The 25,806-nt window shown below is 41.3% G+C and overlaps 1 protein-coding gene across 3 annotated transcripts in view; it reads left to right on the top strand.

Annotated features, from left to right (window-relative positions):
* The window catches only part of TyrRS-m (Tyrosine--tRNA ligase, mitochondrial), an 817,527-nt gene that overhangs the window by 542,498 nt on the left and 249,223 nt on the right, over positions 1–25,806 (top strand). The window lies entirely within an intron of this gene.

Below are 25,806 nucleotides of genomic sequence, written 5' to 3'. Positions count from 1 at the left end.
AGTGAAAGAAGAGTTCTGGACAAATGTGGAAGAATGCATGGAAACGTTTGAAAGGAATGAGAGAATATTTTTCATTGGAGATATGAATGGAAAAGTAGGGAATGTGAAGGTGGATGAAGTAGTTGGTGAGTGGGGTGTGCCTGGAGAACTGGATGAGAATGCTAGTGCTCTAGTGGACATTTGTGCTAGGAAAGGGATTGGTGATACCCAGTAGCTTCTTCAGACACAAAATGATCCAGAGGTATACGTGGTAAGTGATGAGAAGGGTGAACTGAATGAACGGAAGGCAATGAATGATTGTGTGTGGGGGGATGATGGGATGAGAAGATGTGTAATGAATGCAAGAGCATATAGAAGTTAGGGGAGTGGACTTTCTGACCACCACTTGGTGGTGGTGAAAGTCAAGGATCAAATGAAATGGGGGAATAGAAGAAGGTAAGGACAGGAGGAAGTGATTCATACAAGGAGTGGGGAAAGGTTACAAGAGGATGGAAAAAAGGCAGAATATAAGAGAGAAGTGGAGGAGCGTCTGGGTAAATATGATTTGGAGCAGATGGGGGACACGGAGGGTGTGTGCAAGATATTCACAAACGATATCTGTGCACCATGTGATGTGTGTGGGGTGAAGAGAAGATGAAAGGGAGTGCAAGGAACAGCATGGTGGAATGAAGAGGTGAGACAGGCTGTATCACAAAAGAAAAAAGCTTATTGTGTGTGGATGAGAAACAGGGGCATGGGAGAAGTTGAGAGACAGAAGAGTGATTCATATGTAGAGAGGCAAAAAGAATAATAAGAGAGAGTAAGAAGAGAGTAGATGAGGAATTTGGAAGGAATTTGAGTGTAAAGTGGAGGGAATGTAGGAGAATGTTTTGGAAAGAGACAGGGTGTTAAAGAACTTAGTCAGGAAGTGAAAGATAAAAATGGTAGATTACTAGTGGAGAAGGGAGAAAAAGTGAACAGATGGAGAGAACACTTTAAGGAACTGTTGAACATAGAGAATGAAAGTAATGCGAGTATAAGTGGCTGGGGAATGGCTGGGAGAAGGAGGGATGTGAGAAGAGAGGAAGAAATTAGTAGGATGGAAGTTGTGGAATCAAAGAAGAAAGTAAAAATGGGGAAAGCCCCAGGAATTGATGGAGTGTGTTGTGAAATGCTAAAGCATGGGGGAGAGATGGTAGTTGAATAGATGCGGAAGATGTACAGATTGGTCCTGGAGAAAGGTACAGTTCTGGAGGATTGGAAGTCAGGTAAATTATTTCCATGTACAACAAAAAATTGGAGAAATAAATGTGTGGTAATCGTAGGGGCATTTGTCTTCTTAGTGTAATGGGAAAAGTATATGGTAGGATAGTTATTGACAGAGTTAGGGAAATATCAGAGGAATTAGTTGGAGAAGACTAGGGAGGTTTTAGGAAGGGAGGAGGTTGTGTAGATCAGATATTCATTCTTAGATCTTTAGTGGAAAAGTTTCTAGAGAAAGGAAGGAAGATGTATGCAGCCTTCATGGATTTGGAGAAAGCATATGATAGGGTGGATAGACAAGGATTGTGGAAACCATTAAGAATATATGGATTAAATGGGAAGTCGTTGTATGCTGTGAAGAGTATGTATGAGGGTGCTAATGTTGCAGTGCATGTGGATGGTGAACTGAGTGAATTTTTCTGTCATGTCTCCATGGTTGTTCAGTCTGTATATGGATGAGGTTATAAAAGAGATACAAGGTAGGACAGTGGATGTTGGAGCAGCCCTAATGAGAGAGGGCAGTGTGTGGAAACTCCCTGTACTGTTGTTTGCAGATGGTACTGTGTTGTTAAGTGAAGATGAAGGGGAGCTGCAAGGTTTGGTGAATGATTTTGGGAGAGTGTGTAAGAAATGGAATCTAAAGGTGAATGTAGGGAAGAGTAAAATTATGGTCTTCAAGAGAAATGAAGCGAGTGAATATACAGCGAGGTTGGATGAGGCGGAAATGGAAAATGAGAGTGTGTTCAAGTACTTTGGTAGTGTGATAAGTAAGGATGGAAGTTTAGAGGCTGAAGTGCTTGAAATGGTACAACAAGGAAAATAAGTTGCTGGTTTCTTGAAAACTGTGATAAGAAGCAGGGAAGTGAGCATGGATGTCAAAAAGTTACTACATGACAGTATTGTGATATCAACTCTGACATGTGGAGGTGAAACTTGGAACTTGCTAGAGGAACACAAGTCAAGAGTGAGAGCAGAGGAAATGAGTTATTTGAGAGGAGCATGTGGAGTCACATGGAGGGACAGACTGACAAATGAGGAAGTGAAGGAGCATTGTGGTGTGGATGTGGATATGATAGGTAGTGTTAGGAGAAACACATTGAGATGGATGAGGAGTGAGAGACTAACAAGGAGAGTGTATGTGAGTGAGGTGGAGGGGGGGAGAGGGAGGGGGAGGCCAAGGATGAGATAGAGGGATGGAATGGAGAGGTTATATGAGAGAGGGGGGTGTGGATTTGGAGCAGGGTAGTGAAATGGCAGGGGACAGGGTGACACGGAGGCAATTTGTTTGTGGCCATCCTTTACGGGATTAAGGCGTCTGGCAAGAGATAGATAGATAAAAGTACAAACTATGTTTGAAGCTACCTCATTTTAAATGGAGTTAAGTACAGTATAGCATTCTCTTCCCCAAACTGTCTTCTGATCTTCCAAGTATGGTCAAAATGCTGCCAAATGAGTATTAACTTTGGTGCCTAGGAGCAGTATAAATGGCTCATGTCCTAGGACCAGATGGCTGTATGTGTGCTTTGTCCCTGTAAATAACACCATACCATCTCAGTACACTCTCTTCAAGTCTGGTGTCCACATACTTCCTCACTCCGCATCTTTCATGAATCACATTTATTGTATTTCGTATCCTATCCACTCTCTGTACTCCACATACGTTCCTCAGCAGTCCCATCTCCACTGCTCCCACTCTTGACTTTTCATTTTCATGCCACGCCGTAGTCTCACATCCAAATGTTAAAGTTGGCACTAACACTCGTTCATGTAAGCCTTGTGCGGCTACAACATTCAAGCCTGTTTCTTAACAAGGCCTTCATAGCACCAGCTACTTTCCATCCTTGTGTCACTCTACTTTCCACATCTTTTGCACAGTTTCCTCTCTTTTCTATCATCTTATGCAGGTATTTGAGCTCTCTTGCCAACTCCAATCTCTCTCCATTCACTGTAAAATCACATTGGGAGTCACCTTCTCTCTCAGTTACCATCACTTTACCATTTTCTACATCTATTCTCAAGGCACATCAGCAAAACTCTGCACTAGTCCACCAAGTTCTTGTCCGGTATTTGCAAGTAGTACTGCATCATCAGCATACAACAAATTTGAGATATTCCATCCATTCAGAGTAATGATAATGTTGTAGGGGAATCCTTGCATGGTGAATTAATGTATAAGTACTTTTTTAATTTTTTTATATTATTTATTTTTTTTCTGTATTGAAAATTCCATCCATCCATCCATCATCCAATCCTATGTTGCCCCATGAGGAGTGTAGGGGCCGGGGGCTAGGCAGGTTGGTCCTGACATTTAAGATGAGAGTGACCAGCCTCACTCATCCCTGAGTGGCATTATGTGGGCAATAAACCCCAGCCACCCTTTGATATAAACCTACACAGGCTCAGTCCAATTGGAGCACCATAATTACCCACTAAACCACCAGGTGCCATAGTATGGATGGTATTTACAAAACCATAACACCAGATTCATAAGAAATGTTAACAAGTATGAATTTGGTAAACAGCTGTAAGTCAACTTTCTTCCTTGACATTTCCTGTGCAAGTTAAAATTAAGCTAAATATAGTGGCATTTTTAATGTGTGCCAGTGCTGGCAGTTTGCTTACATTTCATCCATTAAAAGTGATGCTTTTTTTTTTTTTTCTTGGTGGATTATCGTCATAGACTTACAAGTCTTAAAATTTTTCAGCCCCAGTACCCCCAGATTCTATACCAAGTCAGTCTGATATCTCTTCTGTAGTATTATTATCCTTTCCTCCCAGTTTCCTGAAAGTAAAAAAACAAAAGAGAATGGCTATGAACAAACAGATGAACTCTGTGAATTCTTTTAACAAAATACTCTCCATGCACAAATTATTTGTGTATGAATGTTTTACCAGACATGGAGTTGTTCCTTTTTTTTTTTTTTTTCCAGGATGCCTTTCTGCATACCTCCAAGACCCCATTTTGATACCACTTGGGGATATCAAGACACTAATTTAACCCCTAAAGTACTGTGACTGACGATCGTCAGTTTGCTAGTTGCCACGTAGAGGCCTATGACTGATGATCGTAGAAGGTCTGTCAAAAACTGCCAGACGCTAAGCCGGACCCTTTATGACGTAAATGGTTCATACCCAATCAGAACTAAGGGATGAGGTGGTGGGAAGGAAGATCCCACCCACTCACCAGATCTGTGGCCCCCTCCTCCAAACCACTTCTCCACCTCCAGCTCAGTCCACTCCCACCCAAACTACTCACCAGTACCACATCCATGTTGTATGGGGGGGTGTCTCATTCCCCCCTAACCCCCACCAGAGATCCCCCACCCCTCCTCCACCTCCCTCCACATCCCCTTTCATGTTGAATGACTCAGCAATTTCCCTTGTGTGATCACTGTTTGTTTCCTTCCACCATAATTCCCCTACACCACCTTTCCCATATTTGGGGGTGTGTCTCATCCCCCTCACCCGCATCAGAGACCCCCCCTCCTCCATCTCCCTCCACCCCCCCCCTTTATATCGAATGATACGGCAGTTTCCCTGCTGTGATCCCTTTATGGGTGTTTCCTCCCACTATAATACACCCCACACCACCTCCCCAGCATTAGGGGTGTGTTGCATCTCCCCTCACCCCCACCAGAGACCCTCCACCACCCTCCACCCACCCTTTGTGTCGAATGACACGGCAATTTCCCTGCCATGATCGGCCTGTGTCTGTTCTCACCATTTTTGTTTTTTATTCTTTTTCTTATTCTCATGCTGACTCCTGCACCTAGTTTCATCAATGGAAACATATTTTTTCACTGATTTAATTGATTTTGGTAGGGTTCTTTAGAGAAAATTAGTTTTTTGCTGAATTTTTCGATTTTTTTTTTTCTACTCATGCGGACTGCGACACCTACTTTCATCAGTAGAAAACATATTTTACATTGATTTCATTGATTTCGGTAAGAGTCTCTAACAAAAATTAGGTTTCCAGCAGTGTTTTCTTGTTGTCTCTTACTGTGAGGGGGGACTTTTATAATCTTTGACGGGTGCTTTTGCAGGAACATTAGGGCTAGGGGACTGAGACTGGCATTTTCAGGTGTGTAAATTCAAGCTCTTCATATCTGTAAGAAAAAATTTTACCTTGGTAAAAGTTGAAAAATCAACCCCAAATTGTGGCTGGGGTGAAATATTGCTCCAGAAAATGCAGTCTTTACGGGTTAAGAATATCTGCCATAGACAGTATATACGCATTTGTTTTTGCAGGTGTATTGTGGTTCTGATTCAGCCAAGCAGAGGGCTGGAAGTTGGTCTGTTGTGTATTTTCATATTTGAAACCAGAGTCAAGATGGACTCCGCTGTCGACTTAGGATTAGATTGGAAATTTATCTTGGGCTGGTTCAATTGACATGGATCTAGGATAGGTTAAGTATCGTTTGGGTATGTTAATGCTGAAAATGGGTTGAAATTCATTCGATTATCTTGTGTTTTCGCTGTTAAGCAAAAAAAAAAAAGGTAGGTTGTGGTTAATCTTTACAAAGTCTTAACACCACATTAACCTGTGGATTGCGGTTACCTTTATTTATTTATTTTTTTTTTTATCCCACCCCACGATATGCAAAAAATGAAGGAAAAAAATTTTCTTTAGTTTTTGTTTATTATAAACTTGAAGATGAATGTCCAGGCATCATCTGGTAAAAAAAAAAAAATCTCTCCGCCTTTGCTTAGGGCCATGCGTAAGTTTATTTTAGGGAATAGTGTAAAGTGGAGGGATTGTAAGAAAATGTTCTGAAAAGAGGTGAAGAGAGTAAGACAGGCTGGAAGTGAAGTTAACAGGGGAGTGAAAGATAAAAATGGTAGATTACTAGTGGAGAAGGGAGAAAAAGTGAGCAGATGGAGAGAACACTTTAAGGAATTGTTGAACATAGAGGATGGAAGTAATGCGAGTATAAGTGGCTGGAGAATGGCTGGGAGAATGAGGGAGGTGAGAAGACAAGAAGAAATCAGTAGGATGGAAGTTGTGGAAGCAATGAAGAAAGTAAAATTGGGGAAAGCCCTAGGAATTGATGGAGTGTGTGGTGAATGGCTGAAGCATGGGGGAGAGATAGTAGTAGAATGGATGTGGAAGATGTGCAGATTGGCCTGGGAGGAAGGTAGAGTCCCGGAGGACTGGAAGTCAGGTATAATTATTCCCTTGTACAAAGGAAAAGGGGAAATAGAAGTGTGTGGTAATCATAGGGGCATTTGTCTTCTTAGTATAATAGGAAGAGTGTATTGTAGGATACATATTGACAGAGTTAGAGAAAGAACAGAGGAATTAGTTGGAGAAGAACAGGGAGGCTTTAGGAAGGGAAGATGTTGTGTAGATCAGACATTCATTCTTAGATCTTTACTGGAAAAGTTTCTAGAGAAGGGAAAGAAGTTGTATGCAGCTTTCATGGATTTGGAGAAAGTATATGACAGGGTGGATAGACAAGGACTGTGGAAAGTATTAAGAATATATGGAGTAGATGGGAAGTTGTTGAATGCTGTGAAGAGTATGTATGATGGTGCTAAGGCTGCAGTACGTGTGGATGGTGAACTGAGTGAATTTTTCTCTTTGAAGGTTGGTTTGAAACAGGGATGTGTCATGTCTCCATGGTTGTTCAATTTGTACATGGATGGGGTAATAAAAGGGGTTCAAGGTAGGGTAGTGGATGTTGGAGTGGCCCTGGTGAGAGAGGGTAGTGTTTGGAAACTCCCTGTACTGTTGTTTGCAGATGATACTGTGTTGTTGAGTGAAGACGAAGGGGATCTGGAAGGCTTGATGGATGAGTTTGGGAGAGTGTGTAAGAAATGGAATCTAAAGGTGAATGTAGGGAAGAGTAAAGTGATGATCTTTGAGAGAGGTGAAGTCAGTGAATGTACAGCGAGGTTGGATGGTGAGGAATTGGAAAATGTGAGTACGTTTAAGTACTTGGGTAGTGGGATGAGTAAGGATGGAGGTTTGGAGGGTGAAGTGCTTGAAAGGGTACAGCAGAGAAGAAAGGTTGCTGGTTCCTTGAAAACAGTGATAAGAAACAGGGAAGTGAGCATGGAAGTGAAAAAGTTATTACATTTCAGTATTGTGATACCAACTCTAACGTATGGAAGGGAAGCTTGGACGTTGTTGGAAGGACACAAGTCAAGAGTGAGAGCAGTGGAAATGAGTTATTTATGAGGAGCCTGTGGAGTCACATGGAGAGACAGGCTGACAAATGAGAATATAAAGGAGTGTTGTAGTGTGGATGTGGATATGATAGGAAGCGTTAGGAGGAATACATTGAGGTGGTTTGGCCATATGGAGTGGATGGAGGGTGGAAGACTGACAGAGAGGGTGTATGTGAGTGAGGTGGAGGGGGGGAGAGGGAGGGGGAGGCCGAGGATGAGATGGAAAGATGGGGTGGAGAGGTATATGAGGGAGGGGGGTGTGAGTTGGGAGCAGGGCAGTGAAATGGCAGGGGACTGGGCGACGTGGAGGTGATTTGTTTGTGGCCACCCCGAATGGGATTGCGGCGTCTGGCAATAGATAGATAGATAGAAAAAATGAAAACAAACAAAAATGTTTAAACTTGAAGATAAACATCCAGGGCATCATCTGGTGAAAAGAAAAAAAATCTCTCTCTCTCTGTCTTTGCATTATGTGTAAGTTTGCGTAAGGGTGGAGTAGTTAACGGTGATGCACGGCCAACACAGCCTGAGCTGTGGCTCACAACGCGACGCTACCCAGCCTGAGCTGTGGCTCGCAATCCACGGGTTAAAGACCCCACAATATCTTGCTTTTTATTTTATTTGTAGAAGAAAAGTCACAGATAAAAGTTGACTTAGAACTGTGCAACGAATTGATTCACATTATTATATCGTAGGAATCTTTGAGAGAAGTGAAGTCAGTGAATGTACAGTGTGGTTGGATGAGGAGGAAATGGGAAATGTGAGTGTGTTTAAGTACTTGGGTTGTGTGATGAGTAAGGATGGAAGTTTAAAGGGTGAAGTGCTTGAAAGGGTACAACAGGGAAGAAAGGTTGCTGGTTCTTTGAAAGCAGTGTTAATGAACAGGGAAGTGAGGATAGAAACAAGAAAATCACTTCATGACAGTATTGTGATACCAACTCTAACAAATGGAAGTGAAGCTTGGACCTTGTTGGAAGGACACAAGTCAAGAGTGAGAGTGGTGGAAATGAGTTATATGAGAGGAGCATGTGAAGGTACATGGAGAGACGGACTGACAATTGATGAAGTGAAGGAGCACAGTGGTGTGGATGTGGATGCTATAGAAAACATTAGGAGCTATATTGTACACTGAAGTGGTTTGGCTATGTGGAGAGGATGGAGAGCGAGAGACTAATGAGGAGCTTCTATGTGAGTGAGGTGGAGGGGGGGAGGGGGGAGAGGGAGGGGGAGGCCAAGGAAGAGATGGAGGGATAGAGAGCGAGAGAGTAATGAGGAGTGTATGAAAGTGAGGTGGAAAGGGGGGAGGGGGGAGAGGGAGGGGGAGGCCAAGGATGAGTTGGAGGGAAGGAGAGTGAGAGACTAATGAGATGAATGTATGAGAGTGAGGTGGAGGGGGGGAGAGGGAGGGGGAGGCCACGGATGAGATGGAGGGATGGAGTGGAGAGGTATATGAGAGAGGGGTGTGTGATCTGGGAGCAAGGCAATGAAGTGGCATTGGACAGGGTGACATGGGGGTGATTTGGTTGTGACCACCCCTTACAGGATTGAGGTGTCTGGTGTTATGGTTTTATAAACATATACTGAATACTGTACAGTACATTAATTGAATTCAGTAAGTATCCCCCTGGGGATAGGGGGGTTTCAAGAATACTCCCCCAGTATCCCTGCTTGTCGTACGAGGCGACTAAAAGGGTTGGTGGTGGGTTAGTGCCCCACCCCGTAAAAAGAACTAACAAAAAAAGCGAATAAAGCGTCTCGGACCTGGATGGACCATACTTTGACGACTAAGGAACGGGCAAAGGACATACTTAGGGTGGGAATGTGGAATGTGAGAGGAGTGAATGATGAAGTGAAAGAGAGAGAGATTGTTCAGGTGCTTGAGGATGCAAAAGTGGATATATGTGGATTGACTGAAACTAAATGGCAAGGTGAAAGGATGAGAGAATGGGAATATGGTTTGGGTATATGTGCGGGAGTCAATGAGAATGAGAAGGCAAGTGAGGGAGTATGCCTGATGATAAGCAAGAAGTGGAAGGAGAATATAAGAGAGTATGGAACAGTGGGTGCAAGGATTGCATGGGTGAGGATGAAAGTAGGTATACAAGCGTGGGCGATTGTATGTGTGTATGCCCTGACAGAGGATCGAGTGGCAAGAGTGAAAGATGAGTTTTGGGTGAGAGTAGAATCATGTATGGACAAGTTTGAGAGGAGCGAGAGAGTGCTGTTGATTGGAGACATGAATGGCAAAGTTGGGAATGTACGAGTGGATGGAGTGGTTGGTCAGTGGGGTGTTCCAGCTGAAGTAGATGGGAATGGTAGTGCTTTGGTGGACATCTGTGCTTGTAAGGGGTTGGCAATAGCTAACACCTACTTTCATCACAAGATGATCCCCCGTTATATATGGAGAGTAATGAGGAGGATGGATGGTGAACTTGTTGAATGAAAGGCAATGATAGACTACGTGTGTGTGGATGAGCGAATGAGAAGACAAGTGTTGGATGCAAGAGTGTGGAGAGGGTGGGGAAATGGAGTCTCGGACCATCACTTAGTGATGGCCAAGGTGGAGCTGCAAAGAAAGTGGTTGAGGAGATGAAGGGGAAGACAGGAGCAAGCAGCTCCTGTGAGAAGAGTGGAGAAATTGCAAGACAGTGAGAAAATGACAGAGTATGAGAGCATAGTGGAAGAAAGATTGGGAAGGTATGAGCCAGAGCAGATGGAAGGGGTGGAAGACGTATGTAAGATATTCACGGAAGAGATAGGTGCAGCGTGTGAGGCGGTTTGTGGAGTGAGGAGGAGATGCAAGGGTGTGCAAGGGACAGCATGGTGGAATGATGAGGTGAAACGAGCTGTGGAACAAAAGAAGAAGGCATATAGTGAATGGTTAGCGAGTAGAGGTAGAGGAGATGATGAGAGAGAAGAGAGAGGTATATGTGAGCAGGAGAAGGGAGGTTAAGAGACTGGTGAAGGAGAGTAAGAAGAAAGTGGATGAAGAGTTTGGGAGGAATCTGAGTGTGACATGGAGGGAGAGTAAGGAATTGTTTTGGAAGGAGGTAAAGAAAGTAAGGCAGTGTGAAAGGGGAAATAGTAGGGGAGTGAAAGATAGGAATAATAGATTGCTGGTGGAGAGGAGAGAGAAATTGAGGAGATGGAAGGAGAACTTTGAGGATTTGTTGAATGTAGAGAGTGAGAGCAGTGCGAGTATAAGTGGTTGGGGAATGGCTGGGAGAAGAAGAGATGAGAGGAGGGAGGAGGAGATCAGTAGGGCGGAAGTAGTGGAAGCGATGAAGAAGATTAAGTTGGGAATGGCCCCAGGAATTGATGGAGTGTGTGGTGAAATGCTTAGGTATGGGGATGAGATTGTTGTGGAGTGGATATGGAAGTTGTGTAGATTGGCTTGGGAAGAGGGAAGGGTTCCAGAGGACTGGAAATCAGGTATAATTGTTCCTTTATACAAAGGAAAAGGGGAGAGAGAAGTATGTGGTAACCATAGGGGTATTTGCCTTCTTAGTGTGACTGGTAAAATATATGGTAGAATACTCATTGACAGGGTTAGGCATATGACAGAGGAGCTAGTTGGAGAAGAACAAGGGGAATTTAGGAATGGAAAAAGGTGTGTAGATCAGATATTTGTTCTCAGATGTTTAGTGGAGAAGTATCTAGAGAAGGGAAGGAATGTGTATGCTGCCTTCATGGACTTGGAGAAAGCTTATGACAGAATAGATAGGCAAGGTATGTGGAAGGTATTAAGAATATATGGAGTGGAGGGGAAATTGTTGAGTGCTGTTAAGAGTATGTACGAGGGAGCTAGGGCTACGGTGCGAGTGGATGGCGAGCTGAGTGAGTTCTTTGATCTCAATGTGGTACTGAAACAGGGTTGTGTGATGTCTCCATAGCTGTTTAATATATACATGGATGGGGTTGTAAAGGAGGTGCAAGGTAGGGCAGTGGATGTGGGAATGTCTCTAGTGAATGAGGGTGAGATTTGGAAGATTCCGGTGTTGCTGTTTGCTGATGATACAGTATTGTTGAGTGAAGATGAATGGGAGTTGCAAGGTTTGGTGAATGAATTTGGGACAGTGTGTAGGAGGAGGAAGCTGAAAGTTAATGTAAACAAAAGTAAAGTTATGGTGTTTGAGAGGAATGAAGTCACAGAATGTACAGTGAGGTTGGATGGTGAGGATATGGAGAATGTGAGTGCATTCAAGTACTTGGGTTGTGTGATGAGTAAGGATGGAACTTTGGGGGATGAAATGCGTGAAAGGGTACAGCAGGGAAGGAAGGTTGTTGATTCACTGAAAGCAGTGATGAGGAATAGGGAGGTGAGTATGGAAGTTAAGAAGTCATTGCATGATAGTATTGTGATCCCTACCCTGACGTATGGAAGCGAGGCGTGGACCTTGCAAGAGGGGAACAAATCAAGAGTGAGAGCAGTGGAAATGAGTTACTTGAGAGGAGCATGTGGAGTGACATGGAGGGACAGGTTGACGAATGAAGAAGTGAAGGAACGTAGTGGGATGGATGTGGATGTGGTTGAGAAGATTAGGAGAAATACACTGAGGTGGTTTGGACATGTGGAGAGAATGGAGAATGAAAGACTGACTAAGAGGGTGTATGTAGGTGAGGTGGAGGGAGGGAGAGGGAGGGGTAGACCTAGGATGAGGTGGAGGGATGGAGTTGAGAGGTATATGAGGGAGGGGAGGGGGTGAGTTGGGGGGAGGGTAGTCAATTGGTGGGTGACAGAGTGACTTGGAGGCGTTTTGTCTGCGGCCACCCTTTGTGGGATTAGGGCATCGGGCTATAGATAGATAGATAGAAGATCGAGAGAATACAAAGAACAGCAACCAAGATGGTCCCCAGTCTGGCAGATCTGTCGCACAGAGAGAGGCTGGAAAAGTTGGATTTGCCTTCCTTAGAGGAAAGGGAAGAGAAGGGTGACATGATTGCAGTGTTCAGGACGATGATGGGAGTAGCTAAAACTGACAGAGGTCTGTTTTATGGGATAAGAAAGAAACAAGAAGACACGGAATGAAACTAAAGAAGCAAAGCTGCTTGACGGATATCAAGAAATTAGTTTTCCTTATAGATGCATAGACCTGTGGAATAGCCTGGACAAAGAGATTGTCCAGTCTAAAAACTGAAACAAGTTGAAAGGAAAATTTGACATATTGAGAAACAGAGATGGGATCCCATGAGTATAGCTCATTTCCTATATATCACAATTAGGTAAATACAATTAGGTAAATACACACACACACACACACACACACAAACACACACACACACACACACACACACACACACACACAGAAAGACCTAGGTGTGATTATCAATAACAGACTATCTCCGGCTGACCACATCAGCGAGAAGGTACGGAACATGTATACACTGCTTGCAAATATGAGAATAACATTCACATACATAAATGAAGACATGCTAAGAAGGATAATAACAGCATTCATTAGACCAACCCTGGAATAAGCATCAGTAGTCTGGAGTCCTCATCTCAAAAAGCATATAGACAAGATTGAAAAAGTTCAAAGGGCCACTACAAGATGGATACCAAGCTCAAGGGAGCTAAGCTACGAAGAAAGACTAAATAAACTGAATCTACCAACACTACAGGAGAGAAGGAAAAGAGGTGACATGATAATGCTATATAAATGCATATCAGGAAAGGAGCAAATAGACATAAATGATTACTTAACATATGGAGAAGCATCAGCAAGAGGACACTGCAAAAAACTGCATAAGAAGAGAGGTGATAAAGATGTAAGGAAATTCAGTTTCCCAAACAGAGCAATTGATCAATGGAATGCACTACCAAATGAAATAGTGTGTGCCAAAATAATTCACAAATTTAAGGCTATGTACGATAAATATGGTTTAAGACACGTGACAGTACGAGCTTGACTCATTCCTGTAAAGATACAATTAGGTAAGAACAGACGTCCGTCATCGGCGCTCCGTACCAGACCAACATGGCCAGTGGCATTACCTAAATTAGTATCTTTGAATGAGTCAAGCTCTGTACCAGGTTAGACTAAATGATTTTTCATTATTAAAAGGAAAAGAAATAATAAGTTTAAATAAGACTGGTTCAAACAGAACAAAGAATCACGATGCTCTGAGTCAGCTGGGTTTGTTTAGACTACAGCAACACGGGAAAAGTGTACATACTCTGTAAGTACATACTCTGTTCATTTAGTATTACAGAATGGATACATACTTCAGTAAAACAAATTTGGAAAAGAAAAGGGATAAAAGTAAAAAGCAAAATGATGATTTCTACCGAGAACTGGTTGAAGTGGAGACTCACAATAAACTGGTTGAACGTTTACACAAACTATAAATGGCTTTCAAAAATGAAATTGATGAAATAAAGAAGCAAATGCACTTGCAAAAGGAAGAGATAGAAAAACTAGGAAGGGAGGCCAATAAGAAAGACACAACCATCAGTGAACTACCGGTGGAATTGAGTATGCTTAGGAAGAAAGTGATTGAAATGGCAAGTACAGTAGTCAATCACGAGAGTGTTATGGAAGAGTTAAAAAAAAACACAGAGACAATTAGGCAAGCAAACAGTCTTATGGACCAGAGCAGTGATATTGAGGAGAAGATAACACAGGTGAATGAAGCTGTGCAAAGCTACAAAAATGATGTAGAAACCACGTATGCTGAAATGGTGAAAGTAAAGAAAGACTTAGAAACAAGGGTGGAGGAAAAAAGCATTAAAAAGGAAGTGAATAGAATAATCCAAAACAATCCAAAGTTAGGCAGAGATTCAGTAGAGATAAATAAATCAATAGTAATCACTGGTATAGAAGAGGAAGAAGTTACAAACAAGATCACTAGAGACAAAAAGGAGATGGCAAATGTAATGAGCTTACTGAAAGAAGTATCAGAGGAAATCTGTAGTAAAGACATAGAGGAACACAAAAGGTTAGGGAAATATGAGAAAAGCAAGACAAGACCTCTAAAGGTGACTTTCCAGAGTGTAAACACTGTGGAAGAGATACTAAAAAATGCAAAGAATCTTATGGAAAAAGAGTTCAAAAATGTATGGATAAAAAGATGCCTAACACAAGAGGAACTGGATTTACTGAAAGAGAAAAGGGAGGAAGCAAAAACAAAAAATGAGGGAAGATCAGAAGAGGAGAAGAAGAAATTTTTTTACAAAGTAATAGGATTGCAGGTACGTAAGTGGTACACAAACAGGATGGAAGAAAAAGGAGGAAGGTAGGAGAACCATGTCATGACAAGTATATAAACAAGATGATAAAGTTGATGTACTCAAATGTGGATGGAATGGTATCTAAATTACTAGAGATAAATGATTATGTCAGAGAAAATGAACCAAAAATAATATGCCTAACTGAGACAAAATTAACACCAAGGATATCCAATGACATACTAAACTTAGAGGAATACAATATATGGAGAAGAGACAGAAATTTAAAAAAAGGAGGAGGAGTTATAATATTAACTAAGAAAAATCTAAAAGTCAAGGAAATAAACCTAGATATACCATCAAAAGTAGAACTGATTGCAGTAGAGATCGACACATCTGAAGGTAAAGTAATTGTAGCCAATTTGTACATGCCACGCAGATCAAACACATGGGAAAGAGACGAATATGAGGACCTGGCAGAGAGTACAATTCAGAGTATAAGATCATTGCTACATAAAATGGAAGAGAAATCGGAAAGAATTATACTAACTGGGGACTTCAATACAAATATAAATTGGAATACTCTAGATATAAATAGCCAAGAAAGCTGTTGGGACCAAAAGCTCCTGGATCTCGTACAAGAGTTTTTCTTAACGCAACATGTGAGGGAAATCACCAGAAAAAGAGGACTTGATGTACCTTCAGTGCTAGATCTAATATTTACAAGGCAAGAAAATGATATTGACAGTTTAATATATCACCCTCCACTCGGCAAAAGCGATCATGCAGTACTAAATTATAACTTCAGGATAGCATATGACATAGTAAACGGCAATGACAGTTACAAAAAGAGCCTAAACTATGGAAAGGGAAATTATCAAGACCTAAAGAAGTATTTCTTAGAAGTTGACTGGGAAAATGAGCTTAGAGGACAAGATTTAAATGCTGTACACTCAACCCTCGGCTATCACTCCCAATTGGTCCCGCTATGGCTGCGCTATAGCTGAAACCGTGATAGCCGAATTGAAGAACTTATGGTAATAATTCTGATTGGTGCCATGACCTCAGTATTTACCCCAAAGATACCTCTTTTGTACCACATATTAATATATAATAGTCTAAAAATGAGCATGTTTTATGATGTGATCACAATTCTTATAAATACCCCTCACAGTGGATTCATTGATGTTATGTTTCTTCCCCACACTTCGCTTGATCTCACCATTCTCTATAAGTTTCACATATCCAGTTTATCTGCATAACTTAGGTTCTTCCTCTTCTTTATTTCCCTGCCAGGTGCCGCAGCATTATGTTGGGTGATGGTAGGGGGACGGGGAGGGGGTACGTTGGCCATGGTCATATCATAAAAAAGGTCATTGTTCTCGCTATCACTGTTCACGGTCTGAGGGCGCGCACTTGAATGGTTTGGCAGGCAGGAGACTCGGTCAGACGGCCAATCAGTGCTCGGCTGGCGCTGATGTCACACGACCAATCATGGAGTGAAGCTTTTGTTGGCTGGGTGGAGCACTAGAGCCTGGCCTTTTTGAAATTTTTGAACATTTGCGGTGCGTGATAGCAGGCATTTAGTGCGTGATAAAGGTATTTGGGTAGTTTTTTATATAGGCTTGATAGCGAGATACGCTATAGCGGAACCCGTGATAGCCGAGGGTTGAGTGTATATAAAAAATTTTGTGAATTTTATGAAATAGGGGTCCAGAAGTACATCCCACAGCACAAAGAAACAGATAAGAAAATACAGAAATGATTCAATACAGAATGTAAAAAATCAAAAGAAAGAAGAGATTTGTTGTGGAATAGATACAGAAGACACAATAGTGAAAGGGCGTATAATAATTACAAACAGGCAATAAACAACTATACAAGAATAAGGAGGGAAGCCCAAAAACAGTTTGAGGAGGATATAATAAATAAAAGTAGTGAGTGCTGTGAAGAGTATGTACGAGGGAGCTAGGGCTACGGTGCGAGTGGATGGTGAGCTGAGTGAGTTCTTTGATCTCAATGTGGGACTGAAACAGGGGTGTGTAATGTCTCCATGGCTGTTTAATATATATATATGGATGGGGTTGTAAAGGAGGTGCAAGGTAGGGCAGTGGATGTGGGGGTGGAACTAATGAATGAGGGTGAGATTTGGAAGATTCCGGTGTTGCTGTTTGCTGATGATACAGTATTGTTGAGTGAAGATGAATGGGAGTTGCAAGGTTTGGTGAATGAATTTGGGACAGTGTGTAGGAGGAGGAAGCTGAAAGTTAATGTAAACAAAAGTAAAGTTATGGTGTTTGAGAGGAATGAAGTCACAGAGTGTGCAGTGAGGTTGGATGGTGAGGATATGGAGAATGTGAGTGCATTCAAGTACTTGGGTAGTGTGATGAGTAAGAATGGAACTTTGGGGGATGAAGTACGTGAAAGGGTACAGCAGGGAAGAAAGGTTGTTGGTACACTGAAAGCAGTGATGAGAAATAGGGAGGTGAGTATGGAAGTTAAGAAGTCACTGCATGATGGTATTGTGATCCCTACCCTGACGTATGGAAGCGAGGCGTGGACCTTGCAAGAGGGGAACAAGTCAAGAGTGAGAGCAGTGGAAATGAGTTACTTGAGAGGAGCATGTGGAGTGACGTGGAGGGACAGGTTGACGAATGAAGAAGTGAAGGAACGTTGTGGGGTAGATGTGGATGTGGTGGAAAAGATTAGGAGAAATACACTGAGGTGGTTTGGACATGTGGAGAGAATGGAGAATGAAAGACTGACTAAGAGGGTGTATGTAGGTGAGGTGGAGGGAGGGAGAGGGAGGGGTAGACTGAGGATGAGGTGGAGGGATGGAGTTGAGAGGTATATGAGGGAGGGGGGGGGTGAGTTGGGGGGAGGAGAGTCAAATGGTGGGTGACAGAGTGACTTGGAGGCGTTTTGTCTGCGGCCACCCTTTGCGGGATTAGGGCGTCAGGCTATAGATTGATAGATAGATAGATCAACCAAAGCTGTTTTACAGCTATATCAGAAGCAAAACCAAAGTAAAAGATATAATACAATCCATTACGGACGAGGGAATCACTTATACACAAGAGAAAGATATTTGTGAAACACTAAATACTAATTTCCAATTAGTTTTTACAGAAGAAAAAAATTTCGAGAGGGACTATGTGGAACACGCATGTCCACACATACTATCAGATATACAAATAGCAGAAAAAGTAATACAGGAGGAGTTAAGTAGATTAGACAGAGGAAAAGCAAGTGGTCCTGATGAAATTTCATGTTGGATATTACGAGAATGTGCAAAGGGGTTAAGTAAACCATTATTTTTAATTTTCAAGAAATCCTTGAGTCAAGGGAAACTACCTGATATTTGGATAAAAGCAAATATAGTCCCCTGATTCAAGAAAGGAAATAGACAAAATCCTCTCAACTACCGACCAGTATCACTGACTAGTGTTGTAAGCAAGGTATTAGAAAAACTTATAAGAAAAGCTTGGGTAAATCATCTAGAAGAACACAGTATGATAACAGAAAGACAGTTTGGTTTCAGAAAAGGAAAATCATGTGTTACTAATCTGTTGAGCTACTATGACAGAGTAACAAACACAATACAGGAAAGGGAAGGATGGGTGGACAGTATCTATTTAGATTTCAAGAAAGCTTTTGACACAGTACCACACCAAAGACTTTTATGGAAACTGTACCATCAAGGAGGAATTCGAGGCAAACTGTTTTGTTGGATGCAAGACTTTCTCATAAAAAGAGAAATGAGGACAGTACTAAGAGGAAACTACTCATCATGGAAAGAAGTGTCTAGTGGAGTACCATAGGGTTCGGTGCTGGCACCAATCATGTTTTTAGTGTATATAAATGATGTAAACAGTAACACTGGAAATAAGAGCTATCTGAATATGTTTGGAGATGATGCAAAAATACAAGGAGAATTACTAGCACAGACTCTTGTAGGGAGCTACAAGAAGAATTAAATAAACTTCATGAATGGAGTAGTACATGGCAAATGGAATTCAATGTGGACAAGTGTCATGTAATCAAGTTTGGTAAAAGTGGAAAAAGACCTGATTGGGATTATAAGTTAGGAAATAAAACCCTATACACATCAGAAAGAGAGAAAGACCTAGGTGTGATTATCAATAACAGACTATCTCCGGCTGACCACATCAGCGAGAAGGTACGGAACATGTATACACTGCTTGCAAATATGAGAATAGCATTCACATACATAAATGAAGACATGCTAAGAAGGATAATAACAGCATTCATTAGACCAACCCTGGAATATGCATCAGTAGTCTGGAGTCCTCATCTCAAAAAGCATATAGACAAGATTGAAAAAGTTCAAAGGGCCACTACAAGATGGATACCAAGCTCAAGGGAGCTAAGCTACGAAGAAAGACTAAATAAACTGAATCTACCAACACTACAGGAGAGAAGGAAAAGGGGTGACATGATAATGCTATATAAGTGCATATCAGGAATGGAGCAAATAGACATAAATGATTACTTAACATATGGAGAAGCATCAGCAAGAGGACACTGCAAAAAACTGCATAAGAAGAGAGGTGATAAAGACGTAAGGAAATTCAGTTTCCCAAACAGAGCAATCGATCAATGGAATGCACTACCGAATGAAATAGTGTGTGCCAAAACAATTCATAAATTTAAGGCTATGTACGATAAATATGGTTTAAGACACGTGACAGTACGAGCTTGACTCATTCCTGTAAAGATACAATTAGGTAAGAACAGTTAGGTAAGAACACACACACACACACACACACACACACACACACACACACACACACACACACACACACACAAATACCAGGAGATGTTGTCAGATATGGCTAGCTATTTACAAAAAATAATTGAGAAAAGCAATAATATAATTTTGGTGAGTAACTTTAACTGTAAAGAGGTGAACTGGGAGGAATGGTACTCTGGAGGCGGTGAGGATTCGTGGCTCACTATGTTATTAAATATAATAATGAATAATGTGATGATGCAATGGGTCAAAGAAGAGACACGGTTTCGAGGTGAGGACACACGAGCAAGGTTAGATTTACTGTTTACCAAAGAACCCGATGTAATAGAATCATTGAAATATCTCTGTCCTTTAGGAAAAAGTGATCATGTGGTCATTGAGTTCCAGATGATAATAGGGAACGTCGAGCCAAGAGACGAGTTTCATAGACAGGGAAGATACAACTTTGGGAAAGCAAATTTTACAGGATTGAGAAACTTTTTTGAAAATGCAGATTGGAGAAAATCCAGAGAAACAAGAGAGATACAAAGGAAGTGGGATATCTTTCTAGACCTCTATAATTTGGGAGTGGAAAAATTTGTACCAAGAGTAAGAGGGAAAGAAAACAGGAAAAAGGAGTGGTTCAATAGAAGGTGTATGATAGCAAAAAAAGAGAGAGATAAAGCGTGGAACAACCGGAGAAAGAGAGGTAACAACAGAACAAAGGAAGAATATAAAAGAATTAGAAATGAATACACAAGAATACGTACAGAAGAAGGAAGGACTTTTGAAAAAGGTATAATAGACAAATGCAAGGATGAACCCAAACTGTTTTCTAGATTTGTTAATGGCAAACTGAAACAAAAGGAAGGAATTACCAGACTGAAAGTAAAAGGAGAGGTCTATAAAGATGCAGCAATGCAAGCTGAAATAATGAACAAATATTTCCAATCGGTTTTCACTAATGTGTTTGTGGAAGGGGAGGGAGTGATTAGATGTGTACCGGTGATAAAAGATATAAAAGTGGAGGTACAGGAAGTGTATAAATTACTGGAAACTCAAGATGTAAGGAAAGCCCCAGGACCTCATGGAATTTCTAATTGGGTACTGAAGGAATGCAGAGAACAACTGGTGGATAAAATTCTCAGTTTAATCGTGTGTTCTCTGGAAGAGGGGAAAGTGCCACAAGAATGGAAGAGGGCAAATGTGGTACCAATTTATAAGGGAGGAAACAGGGAAGAACCCCTGAATCATAGACCAGTGTCTCTAACCAGCATTGTCGCAAATTGTGCGAGAGAATCCTGAAAGACAGATGGATAAAATATCTAGAAGAGATGAATATTTTGGCTGAATGTCAGTTGGGATCAGAAGTGGAAGGTCATGTGTTTCTAACTTGTTGAGCTTTTACTCAAGAGCGATTGACGTGGTACAGGAGAGAGATGGTTGAGTGGATTGTGTGTACTTAGACTTAGAGAAGGCCTTTGACAAGGTACCTCATAAGAGACTAATGTGGAAACTAGAATATATAGGAGGACTAAAGGGGAAACTTCTGGAATGGATGAGAGACTTTTTGAGAGACAGACAAATGAGGACAGTAAGAAAGGATAAGATATCTGGATGGAGGGGAGTAACAAGTGGAATCCCTCAAGGCTCGGTGTTGGTGCCAGTAATGTTCATGATTTACGTAAATAATATGGTAGATGGAGTGAACAGTTATGCAAGTCTGTTTGCTGATGATGCAAAGATCTTGAGGAAGGTAGAGGTTGAGGAGGATTGTAAAATGCTGCAGGAGGATTTGGATAGGATGCACGATTGGAGCCGGACGTGGGAAATGAAATTTCTGTCTATCTATCTATCTGTCGCCAGACGCCATAATCCCCTAAGGGGTGGCCATTTGACTTTGAGTTAGTTGTTTTACGGGGAGGGGCACTAACCCTCCACCAACCCACTTGTTGACACGTAGGGAGCACATATGGTTTGGTTACATGGTTACCACCCAGCATTGTAAATGGGTTCTTGGCTTACAGGAAACCATTAGGGTTGTCGCTCAATGTAATGCCACCTGTAAAGGAAAGAAAAGCAGTAAGAAGTGACAGGAAAGATGGGAGAAATAGGAAGAGAGGAGAGCAGGCACTGAATTTAATGTAAAGAAATGTAAAATATTGGAAATGGGTAAAAGTACCAGGATGCCATCACTGAATTATTTGTTGGGTAATGAATTAATCACAAAAATGAGAGAAGAGAAAGATTTGGGAGTGCTGGTCCAAGATAGTTTGTCACCAGAAAAGCACATTAACAAGATAGTTGGAGAGACTTATAAACTCTTGACTAACATAAGAGTAGCATTTCATTATATGGATGAGGAGATGATGAAAAAATTGATACTGGCCATGATCCGCCCCAGGTTAGAATATGCAGCGGTAGTGTGGTCCCCACGCAAAAAGAAAGATATAAACAAGATTGAGAAAATACAAAGAACAGCAACCAAGATGGTCCCAAGTTTGGCAGACCTGTCATACAGAGAGAGGCTGGAAAAGTTGGATTTGCCTTCCTTAGAGGAAAGAAGAAAGAGGGGAGACATGATTGCGGTGTTCAGGACCATGGTGGGAGTAGATAAAATTGACAAAGAAGATCTGTTTGTATGGGATAAGAGAGCAACAAGAGGACATGGAATGAAATTGAAAAAGTCAAGCTGCTTGAAGGATATCAAGAAATATAGCTTCCCTTACAGAAGTATAGACTTATGGAATAGCCTGGACAAAGAGATTGTCCAGTCTAAAAACTTAAACGAGTTTAAAGCTAAATTTGACTTATTGAGAAACAGCGACGGAAACCCACGAGCATAGCACATTCTGTGTGCATCACAATTAGGTTAAATACATAAATATTTGGAACGACTTAGACAAAGAGGTGGTGTATGAGAAAAACCTTCATGTGTGTAAAGGTAGACTTGATAAATGTGGATTTGGAGACAGGACAACACGAGCATTGCTCAAATCCTGTATTCTACAAATAGGTAAATACACACACACACACACACACACACTCTAACTCGAATTCTTCCCGTTCCTTCTGGCACCTTGCCAAAAACCTTTCTAACAACTTTACTTCATCATCCTTCCCTCCTCTTTTCTACTCTGATGGCTCTGTAGCTATTTTTTCTACTGATAAAGCAGATCTCTTCGCTCAGACTTTCTCCTCCAATTCCACCTTAGACAATTCCGATGCTGTTCCTCCATCACTTCCCCTCTCTGACTTCCTCATGACTGACAATAAAATTTCTTCAGCTGATGTATTTTCTGCCATTGCTGGCCTCAGTACTAATAAGGCATATAACCCTGATGGAGTCCCTCCTGTTGTTCTGAAGAACTGTGCCTCTGTGCTTACACCCTGCCTAGGCAAACTCTTTCGCCTTTGTCTATGAACTTGTACCTTTCCTTCTTGCTGGAAGTTTGCTCTCATTCAGCCAGTCCAAAAGAAGGGTGACCATTCCCAACCCTTTAACTATCGCCCAATTGCTTTAACATCTTGTATCTCAAAAGTTTTTGAGTATTGTTAATAGAAAAATTTTAAAGCATCTTTCCTATCACAACCTTCTTTCTGATCGTCAGTTTGGGTTCCGTCAGGGACACTCCACTGGCGATCTTCTCACCTACCTTTCAGATTCCTTTTCATCCTCCTTTTGGGACTTTGGCGAAAGCTTTGTCATTGCACTTGACATCTCAAAGGCTTTTGATTGAGTCTGGTATAAATCTTTAATTTCCAAACTGCCCTCTTACGGTTTCTATCCTTCTATCTGTGCCTTCATCTCTAGCTTCCTTTCTGGACGTTCTATATCCACTGTTGTAGACGGCCATCGTTCTTCTCCTAGATCTATTAACAGTGGTGTTCCTCAGGGCTCTGTCCTATCACCAACTCTCTTCCTTTTATTCATCAACGACCTTCTAAGCTGTACATCTAACCTTATCCACTCATACGCTGATGACTCCATCCTTCACCTTTCCATTCAATTCCCACAACGTCCATCTCAGCAGTTACTTCAACAAACAAGGGATGAGGCTATGGCACACCTAATGTCTGACTTGGCTCTTATCTCTGACTGGGGTAAAAATAATCTGGTTGTTTTTAATGCATCAAAGACTCAGTTTTTGCACCTGTCAACCCGACAAAATCTTCCACAGGTATACCCACTAATGTTTAATAATATTCAGCTTAATCCCGCATCATCCTTGAACATGCTTGGGGTTTCATTTACTCGGGACTTATCTTGGAAAGATCATATTACATCTCTTGTAAAATCTGCTTCCAAGAGATTGGGTGTGCTAAGCCGACTCCATTCCTTCTTTACCCCTGCACAATTGTTGACTCTATACAGGGGTTTTATTCGCCCCTGCGTGGAGTACAACTCTCATGTGTGGGGAGGCTCCCCACATACATCTCTTCTCAATAGGTTGGAATCAAAGGCTTTTCGCCTCATTAACTCTCCTCCTCTTACTGACTCCCTTCAACCTTTGTCTCTTTGTCGCACTGTTGCATCTTTATCTCTTTGATATCGCTACTTCAATGGTCACTGCTCCTCTGAACTGTCTTCATGCATTCCTCCAGCTCTATGACGGGTGCGTAGCACCCGTCTAGCAGCAAACTCTCACCACTTTTCTGTCCAACTCTCTAATGCAAGAGTTAACCGTTACTCCCAGTCCTTCATTTATGCAACAGGTCAACTCTGGAACTGTCTCCCTCTGTCTGTATTTCCTGCTTCCTATGATCTTCAGTCTTTCAAACGCAGTGTGTCCAGGCATCTCGAAATGATCGGATCTTGAATTTGGCTCTCTCTTGTATTTTGTTTTTCTCTTGGAAGGAACAGTTTTGCGGGCTCGTTGCCTTTGGTTCCTTCTTCCTCACATAAAACACACACACACACACACACACACACAGACACACACACACCCAGGGATTCAAGCTAGGTGGACGTGTGACACCAGCGCTCCGTACCAATCACGGCCAGTGGCATTACCTAAATAGTATCTTTGTATGAGTCAAGCTCAGTACCAGGTTAGACTAAATGATTGTTCATTATAAAAAGGAAAAAAATAATAAGTTTCAACAAGACTTGTAAAAACAGGAAATAGAACCAAGACGAAAGAACACGCTGAGTCATCTCTGAGGTTTGTTTACAACAAGACGAAGATTGTAAGTATATGCTTTGCACTTTAAGTATTGCAAAATGGATACATACTTCAGTAAAACAAATTTGGAAAAGAAAAAGGATAAAGGTAAAAAGCAAAATGATGATTTCTTCCAAGAACTGGTTGAAGTAGAGACCCACAATAGACTGGTTGAACGTGTAAACAAACTAGAAATGGCTTTCAAAAATGAAATTGATGAAATAAAGAAGCAAATGCACTTGCAAAAGGAAGAAATAGAAAAACTAGGAAGGGAGGCCAATAAGAAAGACACAACCATCAGTGAACTAACAGTGGAATTGAGTACACTTAGGAAGAAAATTAGTGAAATGGCATGTACAGTAGTCAATCACGAGAGTGTTATGGAAGAGTAAAAAAATGACACAGAGTCAATTAGACAAGCAAGCAGTCTTATGGACCAGAGCAGTGATATTGAGGAGAAGATAACACAGGTGAATGAAGCTGTGCAAAGCTACAAAAATGATGTAGAAACCCCGTATGCTGAAATGGTGAAAGTAAAGAAAGACTAAGAAACAAGGGTGGAGGAAAAAAACATTAAAAAGGAAGTGAAAAGAATAATCCAAAACAATCCAAAGTTAGTTAGAGATTCAGTAGAGATAAATAAATCAATAGTAATCACTGGTATAGAAGAGGAAGAAGTTACAAACAAGATCACTAGAGACAAAAAGGAGATGGCAAATGTAATGAGCTTACTGAAAGAAGTATCAGAGGAAATCTGTAGTAAAGACATAGAGGAACACAAAAGGTTAGGGAAATACGAGAAAAGCAAGACAAGACCTCTAAAGGTGACTTTCCAGAGTGTAAACACTGTGGAAGAGATACTAAAAAATGCAAAGAATCTTATGGAAAAAGAGGAGTTCAAAAATGTATGGATAAAAAGATGCCTAACACAAGAGGAACTGGAATTACTGAAAGAGAAAAGGGAGGAAGCAAAAACAAAAAATGAGGGAAGATCAGAAGAGGAGAAGAAGAAATTTTTTTACAAAGTAATAGGATTGCAGGTACGAAAGTGGTACACAAACAGGATGGAAGAAAAAGGAGGAAGATAGTAGAACCATGTCATGACAAGTATATGAACAAGATGATAAAGTTGATGTACTCAAATATGGATGGAATGGTATATAAATTACTAGAGATGAATGATTATGTCAGAGAAAATGAACCACAAATAATATGCCTAACTGAAACAAAATTAATACCAAGGATATCCAATGACATACTAAACTTAGAGGAATACAATATACGGAGAAGAGACAGAAATTTAAAAA

This window comes from Coenobita brevimanus, chromosome 55, assembly GCF_032717465.1.
Source record: "Coenobita brevimanus isolate Jiangsu-jjx chromosome 55, ASM3271746v2, whole genome shotgun sequence".
Classification (NCBI taxonomy): Eukaryota; Metazoa; Arthropoda; class Malacostraca; order Decapoda; family Coenobitidae; genus Coenobita; species Coenobita brevimanus.
This window is presented reverse-complemented; position numbering and strand designations above follow the sequence as displayed.